General features: G+C 38.8%; 1 protein-coding gene across 7 annotated transcripts in view; it reads right to left on the bottom strand.

The window, feature by feature from the left end:
* Positions 1 to 13,437, bottom strand: part of CDH18 (cadherin 18) — a 992,712-nt gene that overhangs the window by 480,882 nt on the left and 498,393 nt on the right. The window contains exon 1 of one of the 7 annotated variants that reach the window (XM_019450748.2): positions 3,461 to 3,693. The exons of the other annotated variants lie outside the window; for them this stretch is intronic. The gene's annotated coding sequence lies outside the window, so the exon portion shown is untranslated. Of the gene's footprint in view, positions 1 to 3,460; positions 3,694 to 13,437 lie in introns of those variants that run through there. 7 annotated transcript variants of the gene reach the window in all.

Consider the following 13,437-nt stretch of genomic DNA (forward strand, 5'->3'; position numbering starts at 1 on the left):
GACATTCCAAACATATACATACTCCAAAAAATAATAATAATAATAAGCAAAAGCTATTATAGAAGAGAATCAGTATCTTGAATTTACTTATAATTTATACTAAAGGCTCATATGAAACAAAAATTAAGTGAAATGTGCCTTCAACCTCCACATGTACATTTGCTTTTTCTCATTTTGTATTTTCTTTTGTTCCTACAAATGATAGCATATGATAACACAGCCCAATCTTTCAGTTCATAGAAAAAGTAATACTGCTAACACAAACTTCCACAGTTCATGTTAGGGACTTAATGAAACACCTAAATTTGAAATCCATCCCAAGCAAGAGAAGAGGAATCATCACAGAGCATCCAAAATGAACTATACATGGGCGGTTGCCCACTCAAACCATATATTGGATGACCCTTTTCTGCACACAGTCTTTAGGTTTTTCTACAGCAGTGGTTTTCAACGAGACAGGGGTGCAAGTCGCCCCCCCCCCCCAAGGAAATAGTTAACAATGCCTGCAGATATTTTTGGTTGTCACGATCTGGAGATGCTGCTACTGTCATTGTGTGGGTAGAAAACAGGGATGCTGCTTGGCATCCTACAAAACACAGGACAGCCTCCCGAACCCATAAGAATTATACAGCCTACCATATCAACAACACCAAGGTTCAGAACCCCTTCCCTAGCGGCTCTTGGGTGGCTCAGTTGGTTAAGCTTCCGACTTGGGCTCAGGTCATGATCTTGTGGCTCACAAGTTCGAGCCCTGGGTCAGGCTCTGTGCTGACAACTCAGATCCTGGAGCCTGCTTAGGATCCTGTGTCTCCCTCTCTCTCTGCCCCTCCCCTACTCGTGTTCTCTCAAAAATAAACATTTAAAAAAATTCATAGAGGACTTTACCTAAAATATAGTTCTGTAGGCATGTATACTGCAACAATATGAACGGCAGATATTATGCAAATTAAAAAGTTTGAAATCCTCCACTTATTAAAATAAAAAAAAGCAAAACAGCATCTCACATACTTGCAGTCTTTAATCTCTCAATTTTTCTTCTAACTTTTCACTCGACTACACTGTATCGAATACAGGGATTTGAGATCAGTAAACCTTTTTTAGGTCAATAAGTTCAATATGTTTTATCCTAAATCTATTGAAAAGTATATGCACGTCCAGATTCTAAAGGATGATTATATCAGGTTGCAAATATCTCAGGTTTACTTCAAATTTCTAATCATCAACAAGACAAATACAGGACACGTGTGAGATACACGCTGTGGAAGTGTAGTTTGTATTCATCAGACCACAAAAATCAACACGAAGCACAATAATGATATTTATATAGGTCAATAAAAAGCACCATATATTTACTATATATAGCACTCTTCGTCTAAAGAATTTATGAAGTTGGGCTGACTCATTCATTCTCATGATTCCATTTTATCCATCTGAAATAGAGCATCAGGAGGAATAATTTCCAATTGCCCAACGTACAGATTTTATTCAAGCACCGGTTGGTATTGACCACGTTTGCAACTGTGATAGCCAATTATATTCAACATGCACTAGACAGAGTTATAGCTAGAGTTTCCCAGCTCTTACCTTCTTTCTACTATCATATTTTCCTTTACTATTGGGTAATCTTCAGTTGGACATTTCTGTGGCATCTAAAAGAGTGAATCCTCATTTTCTACCTCTCACTCTTGGCAGGAAATCAGACTTCACCGTTGGCATCATTTTTGTTTTTTGTTTGTTTTTTTTTTGTCTTTTCCCTTCTTACGTTAGCTATGTCTGTGAAAATCATCAGTATTATGGTTTATAAAATACTTATCCAACAAGGCATTAAATGAATGTGTTATTAAGAGAATGAGTGGGCTGACCTACACTAGGTTAATTAATTATCAAGAAACCCAGAATTAACTACCTAACAGGAGGCTGGAAAGAAACCAGCATCATGATTGGTGCTTGGACCGGCGTGTTAGAGCACAGAACTAATTCTCTACCAGGATCGTATCCCGCGTTCCCCTCCCACATCGAGCCAGATACACCAGAGATCTAATCTGGACTTCAAACTCTTGATTTAGAATATTTTCTGCAGTAAGACAAGTCCACTAAAATAAAAGAGAACCATTACTGCATAAGGGAAGCCCCCTGCTTTCAGAAATCTGTGGGTGATCTCAGAGTGGAAAATAAAGGTTCCAAAACATTGTCAGAGCTTAAGGTTATTTTATTTATGTGTTTGTTTATTTATTTATTTTACTTTTTTTTTTTGGCTACACAATAAAATCTTTTTCTGATCTATCTCTCTCAGCTCAAAGCAGTGATGCCATCACCTGAACGAACAGAAGATCATAATAATTTTAGCTAAGAATTTTATTTCAGGATTTCTTGATATCTAGCAGGGAAATAGCAAGGAGCATGTACTCTTGATTAATCTGAAAGTTCATTAAGTACCACAGGATTGATATAAGGAAATACTGTAACAACCAGCCAATAAAATTGTATGTTTTCACCTGTTACATGACAGGTTTGCTCAGTTCCACATCCGCACGTACAACACACACACACACACACACAGACACACACACAGCCATATAAACATGCATAAGGCACAACTTTACCTTGATTTTTAGACACAAACATTAATAGATATCAGTGTTATTCCCACAGGTTCAAGAAGTTAAGAAAGGTAAATGAATCAGAGTTAGCAACCAGAAGGGCACATACTAAATAAAGTGTGCTGCTAATCACAGGAGCCTACCTAATTCCTTTTTATGCATCATTTATAGTGCCCTTTAAAAGAAGTAAAAGTTTCATCTTAAGCGTTAATAAGCACTTACGGAAGAAATTCAGGGGAAAATAAAGAAGAATGAAAGAGAGAAAAAAGGAAATGAGCGTTGCTCTCCTGCAGCTTCAGACCTCAGCTCTCACGAAATTTTAGAGGATATTGGCAAGGCAATAATTAAAAAGCACTACCAAAATTCCAGTTGAGACGTCCCTGTTTCTATTCTGACAATGCTCCCCCTCACTTTCACAGTTAGACATACGTGACGGCTCAATTTGAGGCCATCACTACTCAAAGGTGCCTTGCGGACTCCTTCCAACTTCTTCTGGGGGCAGGGCGGACCACAGCACCATCCACCGAGAAACATAAACAGACACCCAGCGGGCTTCTTAAGACTCACATTCCATAGGCTCTAGGGCAACATTCCTGGGTAAGAAAATTTCAAAAAAAAAAAAAAAAAAAAAAAAAAAATGTATCCCAGCCCCAAGGTTTCCGACGCATCAGCCCCAACTTTCCCGCTCGCCCTAGATCCTGCGAAGCCAATCCGGGAGGAGGATCTCACCAAACACTGGTTTTGACTCAGAACCGGGTAAGCAGCCCCACTGCCCCCCCCCCCCCCAAAAAAATAAATAAATAAAATGCAATAGATAGTAACGTCGCTACAGAGTAAAGTGTCGTCTACGGAAGCCTTACCTTGGCTGACTTGCCCCGACTGGCGGAAAGGAACTTAATTTACGAGCAGCAAAGAGGGGACTCCCCCCCGCGCTCAGGGCACAGCCACCTCGTCCTCGGAGAGCCCCAGCCTCGGCTCAGCGCTCCTGGAGCCCCGGGCTCCGCGGCTCCGGCTGCTGCAGCTCCCGAGCGCGCCTCTGATTGGCTGGCGGAGCCCGTCCGCCTGATGCTCTCCTCTGCCCGTCTCTCCTCCTTCCTCTCCTCCCCGCTCTCCGGCCGCTGCCTTTCCCTTCTGCTTCTGTCTCCTTCCCGCCCCCCTCCGCCCCCCCACATCGTGCAGCTTTGGGGCCGCGCAAATGGACACCCTTTAGAGACCCCCCTGCAAGGTCAGGTGGAAAGCAATGCCCTTAAAAAAAAAAAAAAAAAAAAAAAAATTAAACCCCTAGACCAACAGCAGCATCATTAGCATCACCGCTCTTGGGGGGGAAAAACACACACACAGGATTCCGAGACGGTGTAGACCCTCCGTTCTCTGCGGGGAGGGGAAACCGGGGGACGGGGCGGGGGGGGGGGGGGGGCGACAAGGGGTTTGACTATATCAGATGGCGTGGGAGTAGACGTTGGGAGGGACCCGGAGGAAAAGCAGCCAGGACAGGCACTGCTGTGGCAGGCGGGTAATAAATTTTCCTATTTCCGTGCAAAGTCGTCACAGCCTGCTAAACATTCAACTGCTGGCTCATTCATCAGTGATCCATAGTCCGGCGGTAGCCGTGAGATTTAGCTTGAGTGATGCCCTTTAATGCCTTACCCCAAAGTACTCGAGGCATGGACGGTTTATATGAGATAGAGCGTTCCCTTGGAGGTCAGCATTCTATTTGGAAAGATAAATAGGAACTCCAGTGCCTCGCCTACCCCCTTTTGCCCGCACCAGGGAAACGCTCTCTCACACTTAAACTTCTCAACTCTTATCACTCCGGAGTAAATTAAAACACTTTGTAATGTACATAGATTTTGATAACAAGGATTCGGGCCCTGACTGGCGGTATTCAAAATTAATGTGAAATAGCTTCGGCACTTTCCCCCAGCGCAAAGTCACCCACATCCACTCCTTAAGAACATGGGGCATCCTTAAAGGAGTGTAGCAAGGGACTGTAGGAGTTTATCTCAACTGAATGGTTATTCCGAGGGTCACTTTGCAGGTGTATCAAGAATTCCACAAGACCCTCAGACACTGCCTCCAGGAAGACAGCAGCATTACTTGCTCCCATCCTATAAATGCTCAGGTTCAGAGATTCAAAGGAACAAAGACATAAACTTAAGAGACGCGGTAGGATGGGGAAAGAGACCCTCTAAAGTCCAGGAGACGTGGATTCAAATCCTGATTCAGACTTTTTTCTATACCCAATGCGTATATGGCGTTTCACTGCTGAGAGGATGCTTCTCTTTAAAATCCAGAAGGCGATCTTGACTTCAGAGGGTCTTTGCAAAGATTAAATGAAAATCTCTGCCATTGTGCTTAATCCACGAGAAACTTTTAATAAACTTGAGTTCATGTCTAATCATCTCCTTCTTTTGTTCCGCTTCCAGAGAGGTCAAAGAGGTTGAGAAGCAGGTGGTATTTCCAGGAAACGTCTAGTGCCTAAGCTGAGATGTTTTGAGTCAACGAGTTATATTTTACTACCATTATTTAGCTTGAGTGATGTGAAAAGTGAAGGGACTTAATTTGGTTTGGGTGTTTGAAGCGATTAAACAAACTAACAGAAACAATGCAAAAAGCATTTGCATTGGACAGTCTCTGGTTGTGAAGGGACTGTGCATTTAAGTGAAAAGTTACTCCTAAGAAAGACGTTAGAAGTCATTTGGCATTTGAAAATTACCAAAAACTCAACTCAGGGAAAAGTAGAACTGAAACGATAGCATCAGAATAATGAGCCAATGTTGTTTTATGTTTTGTATATCTTCTCTCATGCAGCTTCTGATTTAAATGAGATTTTCCTTGCATAGTAGCCAAACATAAGTTCTTGTTTGTGTTTATTGAAGGAAGTATTGAAAAATTATCCACTTCAAGGTTTTCGGTTTACGAACTCATGGCAGGCAGCACGAGGAAAGGGATTGTTGTGAAAAATAATAGGGGATATAAAGAGGAGTTTGGGGTCTGTAAGAGGTCATGGAATTTAATTTTAAAATTTCACATTATGACATCCTCTAGAGAAGCCGGTTTGTTTAACTGCCTCTAGTTGAGGGAAATAAAATGTTTGCCAGCTTGCTAGTGAAGCTTTTGCTGAGACACCGGCAATGAGCATCCTAGGGATACACTTGAAAATAAGCTGTGTTTTCACTAGTCTTCCTTGGTGGTTTTCCCTGGATAAGACCCTAATAAGCACATCTAGTGGCCAGTCATAATGGAAGTCAACAGGCACTTGCTCCTGAGTGGGATGGCATACGGAGGGATTTGTCAGCATCAACAAACAATACAACCCATTTCTAGAAAAAGAATCGATACACCAGGGGAGGATTTGTATCTCTGAGACTGCATCCAGATTAAGGGCTCTAGATTCTCCACAGATCCAATGATATAATGTACGCTGGGTTTCAATGGTTTCCAAAATTTCATACCTGAAACTATGCCAACCTTCTCTCGCCATAGAAAGGTGAACCTGTCAGCCGCTAACTGATTCTCTTATATTTTCAGCTTAAAAAGAATAAAGTGAGTAAACCAATGTGGAACACGCTGCCAGGTGGTGGGCAGGTGTTTATTTTCTCCTTATGTCAAAGATTACTTCAAAAAACTGAACAATGCATCAGTCAGCAGAATTTATTACAGAGTTAATCTTTAAACTGAAACCATGGACATTTCTGATCCCAGTCCCCACTGCCGTTACCTTAGGAGAGTTATAAGAATCATTTTCACCAGTGACAGAGAAGCATCAGACACACAATTGATGCTGGTCAGACTATAGAAACTGGAAAGAAAAAATTGTAATGCTAAACTGCGATCATTCTCTGAGAGACAGACTCAGGAAATTGTCTCTTTAGATGTTATCTCATGCTCGATTTTACCTGGAAATTCAGAAGGCTATGCAATATTTTCAAATCTAAAGAAAGAAGGAATAAAAGGAAATGCAAGGATTGCCCTTGTTATAATTCAGCATGTAGAATGGTCAACTGTACAAACTTGTTACTGTGGTTGTTTCTTTTATTATTATTATTATTTTTAAATTTATTTATTTAAATTGAAAGTAGTTAATGTACAGTGTAGTATTGGTTTCAGGAGTAGAACTCAGGGATTCATCACTTACATGTAACACCCAGTGCTCATCCCAAGTCCCATCCTTCATGCCCATCAGCCATTTAGCCCATCTCCCCACCTACCTCCCCTCCAGAAACCCTCAGTTTGTTCTATGTATTTAAGAGTCTCTTATAGTTATGTGGATCATATGTAACTGAAATTACTGAAAGTATACTAACATTTAAAAATGATCTGAGTTTTATGTAAACAGAAACAGCTGCTGAAAACATGAATCAATACGCAATTTCCTTTACAGCTATTTTCTTTTTTTTTTTTTAATTTATTATTTATTTATTTATTTATTTTTAATATATGAAATTTACTGTCAAATTGGTTTCCATACAACACCCAGTGCTCATCCCAAAAGGTGCCCTCCTCAATACCCATCACCCACCCTGCCCTCCCTCCCACCCCCCATCAACCCTCAGTTTGTTCTCAGTTTTTAACAGTCTCTTATGCTACAGCTATTTTCTTTTATGTGTTTAGGTAACGGGTAGCACAGATTGTGCATACCTTTTTAAAAGAAAGAAAACAGATTAATAAAAATATTGTCTCTAATTGTATGATTAAAGATGACCTAATAAAGTTAGCCTTTACTCATGCTATTATCACATTTCAAATTAGGAATTAAAAAGTATATTGATATACGACAATGAAGAAGAGTGATCTATCAAAAATATTTCAGACTACATGTATAATTACTTTTAAAAATTAGCACCTCCCTTACTCATAATGATAGTTAGAAAATGAATTCACTTTTTAAGAAAAAATTCTTCTGGGGTGCCTGGGTGGCTCAGTTGGGTGAGCAGCCGACTTCCTCTCAGGTCATGATCTCACAGCTCAAAGGCTTGTGAGTTCAAGCCCTGCATCAGGCTCTGTACTGACAGCTCAGAGCCTAGAGCCTACTTCCAATTATGTGTCTCCCTCTCTCTCTGTCCCTACCCTGATCTCTCTCTCTCTCTCTCTCTCTCTCTCTCTCTCAAAAATAAACATTAAAAAAAATAAAAAAAAAAACCCAAGAATTTCTTCAGTCCGTGTAAAACCAATAAGCTTGTTTAGATCTAACAGAACAGAATTGTTAATTGACAAGAAAAAGTAAAACTCCTCAATTTCTTTTTTTATTTTATTTATTTTGAGAGAGAGAGAGAGAGAGAGAGAGAGAGATGGAGAGAGAGAGGGAGAGAGTCCCAAGCAGGCTCTGCATTATCAGCAAGGAGCCCCATGCGGGGCTCTAACTCACTAAATGGGAGATGGCCACCTGAACAGAAATAAAGTGCCAGACATTCAACTGACTGAGCTACCCAGGGGTCCCGAACCCCTGAATTTCTATGTATATAGTTTGATTTATATAGATAACTATTGCACTGTAAATGACAGAATGAGGAGACTGGTTCCCAGATAAGTGAAAATTTACTAATGGACCCTAGTTTCCCAAGATTGATTTTTGGACAAAAATTACACAAAGTACATAACAGAATTTCTAATTTTTAATGTTTTTATTTTTGGGGGGCAGGGGGAGAGAGAGAGAGCATGATTAGGGGAGGGGCACAGAGAGAGGGAGAGGGAGAAACCCAAGCAGGCTCCCGGCTGCCATCACAGAGCCCAACGTGGGGCCCAATCCCACAAACTGTGAGATCATGACCTGAGCTGAAACCAGGAGTCAGACGCTTAACTGACTGAGCCACCCAGGTGCCCTCATACCAGAATTAAAAAAAAAAAAAAAAAAAGAATCTGAAATAATCTCAGTAAACTTTGCAGGTTTGATGAGAATAAAACAGTACACTAAGACTACAGATGAACATTTCCCAACTTTTGCAACTTGATTAAATATAGAGTCTATAAATTAGAAATCATTGAACTAAAGGTGGAATCTGGCAAAGATGGCGATTTATTAAAGAGATTAGCAAATCAGTAAGAGAAAAAAATAGCGGGATCACTTTAGTCGGTATAACATTCATATAAAAGTCACATCAGCATAACCCCACTGCTTCCTGTGACAGACACAGTAGACTATAATTAGGGGAGATGTATATGACATGATCTTTCTATCTGCCATCATTATATCTTGCACGATTTCATTACAGCCCACATGGAGACGTTTTGATACAATTATTTGGTGTAGCAATTGGTTAGGCATCTGTCTCACGTGTTTAGAAGTGTAGTGGTGCTTGGCTGGAAGAGGGTCTCTAGTGGTAAGCTGCAAAGCTCTGACACGAATCTCTTCCAATTACTACTTCTATCAACTCTATGGAAACCAACGCCATCCAGAGAAATTTCATACATTACAAAAAGCCAGTATATTTGGATAGAGAACGTGCAATACCTTTTTAGGGTCTTGAGAAAGTTAACTCACATTTCACAAAGAATACATACTACAGCTGGGAACAAAAGTATGAGTAGTAAATACATGGTAGCGAAGATAAGGCTTTGGACCAAAACTTGTAAATAAGGCTGAGAGGCTTCTACTGACAATAGTTTCTGTATAACTCGGTTATGTGATATAGACATCAACAATGTAAACAGGCATGCTGAATAAAAGTAAAGCATCGAAATATGGACAGCAGTGATTTCACGCCTCTAAAATATTGAGAATGTACCTGGAATATTGAATTTTCAGAGGGCTATAGCTAATTCTGTTTCTTTTCAATTGATGTCTATTTTTGTTAGCCACATCAGGATATATTTATTAAGTTAACAGTGCTAATATCATTTCTAACTCCACGTCTGTCTCCCTCACCCTTGGGATGATCACCATCCTTTCTTTCCCTGTAGCCCCATGCCTTATCTACCCTTCAGGGGTCAGAACAAAGATCATCTCTTCTGAGAAAGCACCTTGCCTCAACAGTTCGTACATTTTTTCAGGCCATAAAATGCAGCCCCTGATATTTTTTTTTTACGCCATAAAATACTTTTAAACCTCTGATAATATCTTGCTTTAACAAATTGTGTTATAGTCAGAGGCAACATGGCACAGTAGTTAAAAACACAGATTCTGGAAAGTTGGAAAGTTATATAATTGGAACTTGGAAAGTTATATAATTATATGTGCTTTGTTTCTTCTTCAGAAAACTGTGCGTATAATATTACCTATCTCTTTGCTTACTAGGAGGATTATGTCGAAATAGATAACATGCTTAGAAAACTATTAGGCACACAGTTACTTGTATACAAACCTGCTTCCTTTGTCATTTTTTTTTTCTTATCAGTCTCCCAATTGAATGCAAGCTAATAAACACCAGGAACATTGTTTGTCTAAAAGCAGTTTGGTATAATGTAAACAAGCCTACCTAGGGTCAAGCTCTATGTCCACCATTCATATTTAAATAAAAGTTGCTTAACAAGGTTGTTTTACTCCCTGTGTATGGTGCCTGACTTGTAATGTGGGCAAACACACTCATGTTACAAAGCTCTCTTGGTCCCTGAAGAGTTTTACACACACAAAAGTGTCTAGAGCAGTCCTTGGCATATAAAAGGCTTTGAATAAAGGTTAGTTGAATCCAAATTTCAAGCGCTCAGTAAGCACTCATTAAATAAATTATATTTGCTACCTATGCTCCATTTTATAGCAGAAAAAGGCAAATCACAAACTCTAACCTGGAAGATTTTTATTAATATTGAAAATATAGCTTCCTTGACATGTTGTGAGGATAGCACTCACTCAGTGCATATCTGTCTCTATTTACCGATATCTAGATCTATCTCTATATCTACCTCTATTTACCTATATCTATATCTATCTCTATATCTACCTCTATTTACCTTTTTTGCTACTACCTAAGAAAAATTTACATTTTGATTACCCTGAAGCATTCTAAGATTCTTAACCATGAAATAAACATTATATTGCACACCTGAGAGAAATAAAAGTCTAAAATGTCTCTAAACCTCAGTTTATAGAAACAAGGGTTATTTAATTCATGTTCAATTAATCAACTCTAAGTTGATGAAATCATTTTGAGAACTATATTCAATTTGCTAATGTACATTTGTGACCATCCCAGAGGGAATAGTAGTATAACAGTGACTTTTAAACTTCCTGTTATTAATGCTTTCCCTAGGAATACCTTACAAGACACTTTGAAAACTGATACATATATCACCTTAAATTTTAATATAAGATATTCTCTGTAATTCAAAGCACTTATCTAACATTTTCAAAAAATAATCCTAGCATATATGCAAATACTTTAATCTTTTTCCTATCATTGAACGTTAAGGTTGTTTTTAACTTTTTGATATTATAAATAATGCTTCTATGAACATCTCTTTTTCTAAATCTGTACCCAGATTTCTGACTACTGGATACAGGATAGAATCCTGATAGTGCAACTACTAAGCAAAATATATGACCATTTCTTAAAACACATAAATTATCTTTTTACTCCTCAACACTTTTAGAGAAGAGCAAAATATTAATTGGTCCCTCACTACTCCTGAAAAAGAACATTTCAGGGCACCTGGTTGGCTCAGTTGGTTAAGTGTCTGACTCTTGATTTTGACTCAGGTCGTGATCTCAAAGTTCATGGATTCAAGCCCCACATCAAGCCACGTGTGGACAGTGGATTCTATCTATCTTTCTGTCTTGGCCCCATCCCCATTTGCTCGCTTTCTCTCTCTCTCTCTCTCTCTCTCTCTCTCTCTCTCTCTCTCTCTCTCTCAAAAAAAAAAAAAAAAACACAAAAAAACAAAAAAAGCAAAAAAACAAGACAAAAAACAAACAGAAACAACAACAAAAAACCAAAAACAAACTTGAAAAAAAAATTTCTTTTTCCATTTGCTTATTCGGTAGCTAAGAAATTATCTCATCATTTTAATTTCTCTTCATGTGAATACTAGAATGTGTATTGATGGTTTCCTTGTTTTTTTTCTCTCATAATTTTCTGTCCATATCCATTCTTCTAGTGTGCTACTGCAAATAGGGAGTTATAATATAAATTGTTCTAATGCTCAATCAGAAGATGTTTTGGAAATGGAGTTCAACAGAAGTTCCTATTCATCTTTCTTATATTTAGTAAAAAAATGTTGTGTGTGTGTTATATAAGCTTATAACCTTATGTACGTTTAAAACCTTATATACAGTCATTATATGTATATATAATACATTTACATATACATATAAATAAATATACATGGATGCACATGTATAAGTATACAGGTATACAGGAACAGATTTTTTAAAGAAAATGTATAAAAATTACCATATAGAAAGCACACTTCTAACTTCCATTGAGAGATATAAAGAAAAAGTAGGGGAGATACTCTGTGGCTTTAAACTAAAATAACAACCACCACAAAACTAGAAAGAAATCACTAAAATTCACTGCAACACCATAAATTCTGTAAGTTATATAAGGACAGTGTTTCTCACATATTAAGAAATTGATGGGGTGCCTGAGTGACTTAGCTGGTTGAGCGTCCAACTCTTGATTTCGGCTCAGGTCGTGATCCCGGGGTCGTGGGAGTGAGCCTCGTGTCAGGCTCTGGGCTGAGCATGGAGACTGCTTACAATTCTCTCTTTCCCTCTGTCCCGCTCCCTGACTTAAGTGTTAAACAAATAAACAAACAAACAAACAAATTTTAAAAATGAAATGGATAAATTACTTCCAATAGCACTTCATCTGAGATGAGGAGGGAGAATGGAGTTGATAAAGTGTGTACACACACACACGCACACGCACGCACACACTGGTCTGAACAAAATGATGGCATTAGCCTTGATATCTTTCTTGTCTTCGCCACCAGGACAAGCTCATAATTGGATGAAGGGTGAAAAATAAAAGTATGGGGACTCTTGCTCAAAAATTAAGGATAAGCTTAATTGAATTGATGGCACCAATTTAAGCATGGGACCTTTCTGAATATGGGGCCTTGTGCAGACTCATGAAGAGCGCTACTCACTACTATCACCAATCCAATAAATTAGGTTCAACTCCCCTTGAGGGATAATCCTCATGTCATCCATTGAGCTCTATCTCGAGTTCTTCTATCTTCATATAGTGTACCATATTTTATCATCAATTCTTGCCAGAGTTTTTGCTAATCATGTAGGTGAAATGACTTGTCAGTTAACATGAGTGCTTAACTCTCATGTCACTGTGATCTACCAAACTATACAGCGAAGGAGTAAAAGGAGGAGGAATTTTAGTAGTTTTTGCATTTTAGGTGTAGGAGCAGAGGCATCAGAAATGGAGCCCAGCATGAGGAAGGACTTTCTGCATGCTGACTTGCAGAGTGAAAAAACTGTGGCAAATTTAATAGTTAAAATCTAGACAGTTATAATAAATGCCTTTAACTTGGCATGAGAATAGAAAAATAAAGGTACACATATTTGGCGATATTTAGAGAAATAATTAGATTTATCATAACAAAATGCAGGTAAGAATGAATCAGAGTTGCCAAGTATTATTTTGGGGGAAAAATGGCACCATCAAAGGGAAGAAAATAGTAATATCTGGTTGGGAAATATATTTAAGTTGGAATATGCCCATGTTGAGGTGTTAACCAGACATTATGAGGAGATCTAGAGTCACCTGGTAATATGAGACTGCAGCTTGGGATAGGGTTTTGAAGTGGGAAGCACAATTTTATGAGTCATCTCCACAAGAATACTAATGATATAAGCCCCTAAAGGACCAGAGAAAAGTTTCTACAGGATCAATGATGAGGACATACTAGGTAATGTAACAGACAGAGGGGAAGGGATGGGAAA

This window comes from Panthera pardus, unplaced genomic scaffold (genome assembly GCF_024362965.1).
Source record: "Panthera pardus isolate Hobbes unplaced genomic scaffold, ASM2436296v1 HiC_scaffold_2, whole genome shotgun sequence".
Taxonomy (NCBI): domain Eukaryota; kingdom Metazoa; phylum Chordata; class Mammalia; order Carnivora; family Felidae; genus Panthera; species Panthera pardus.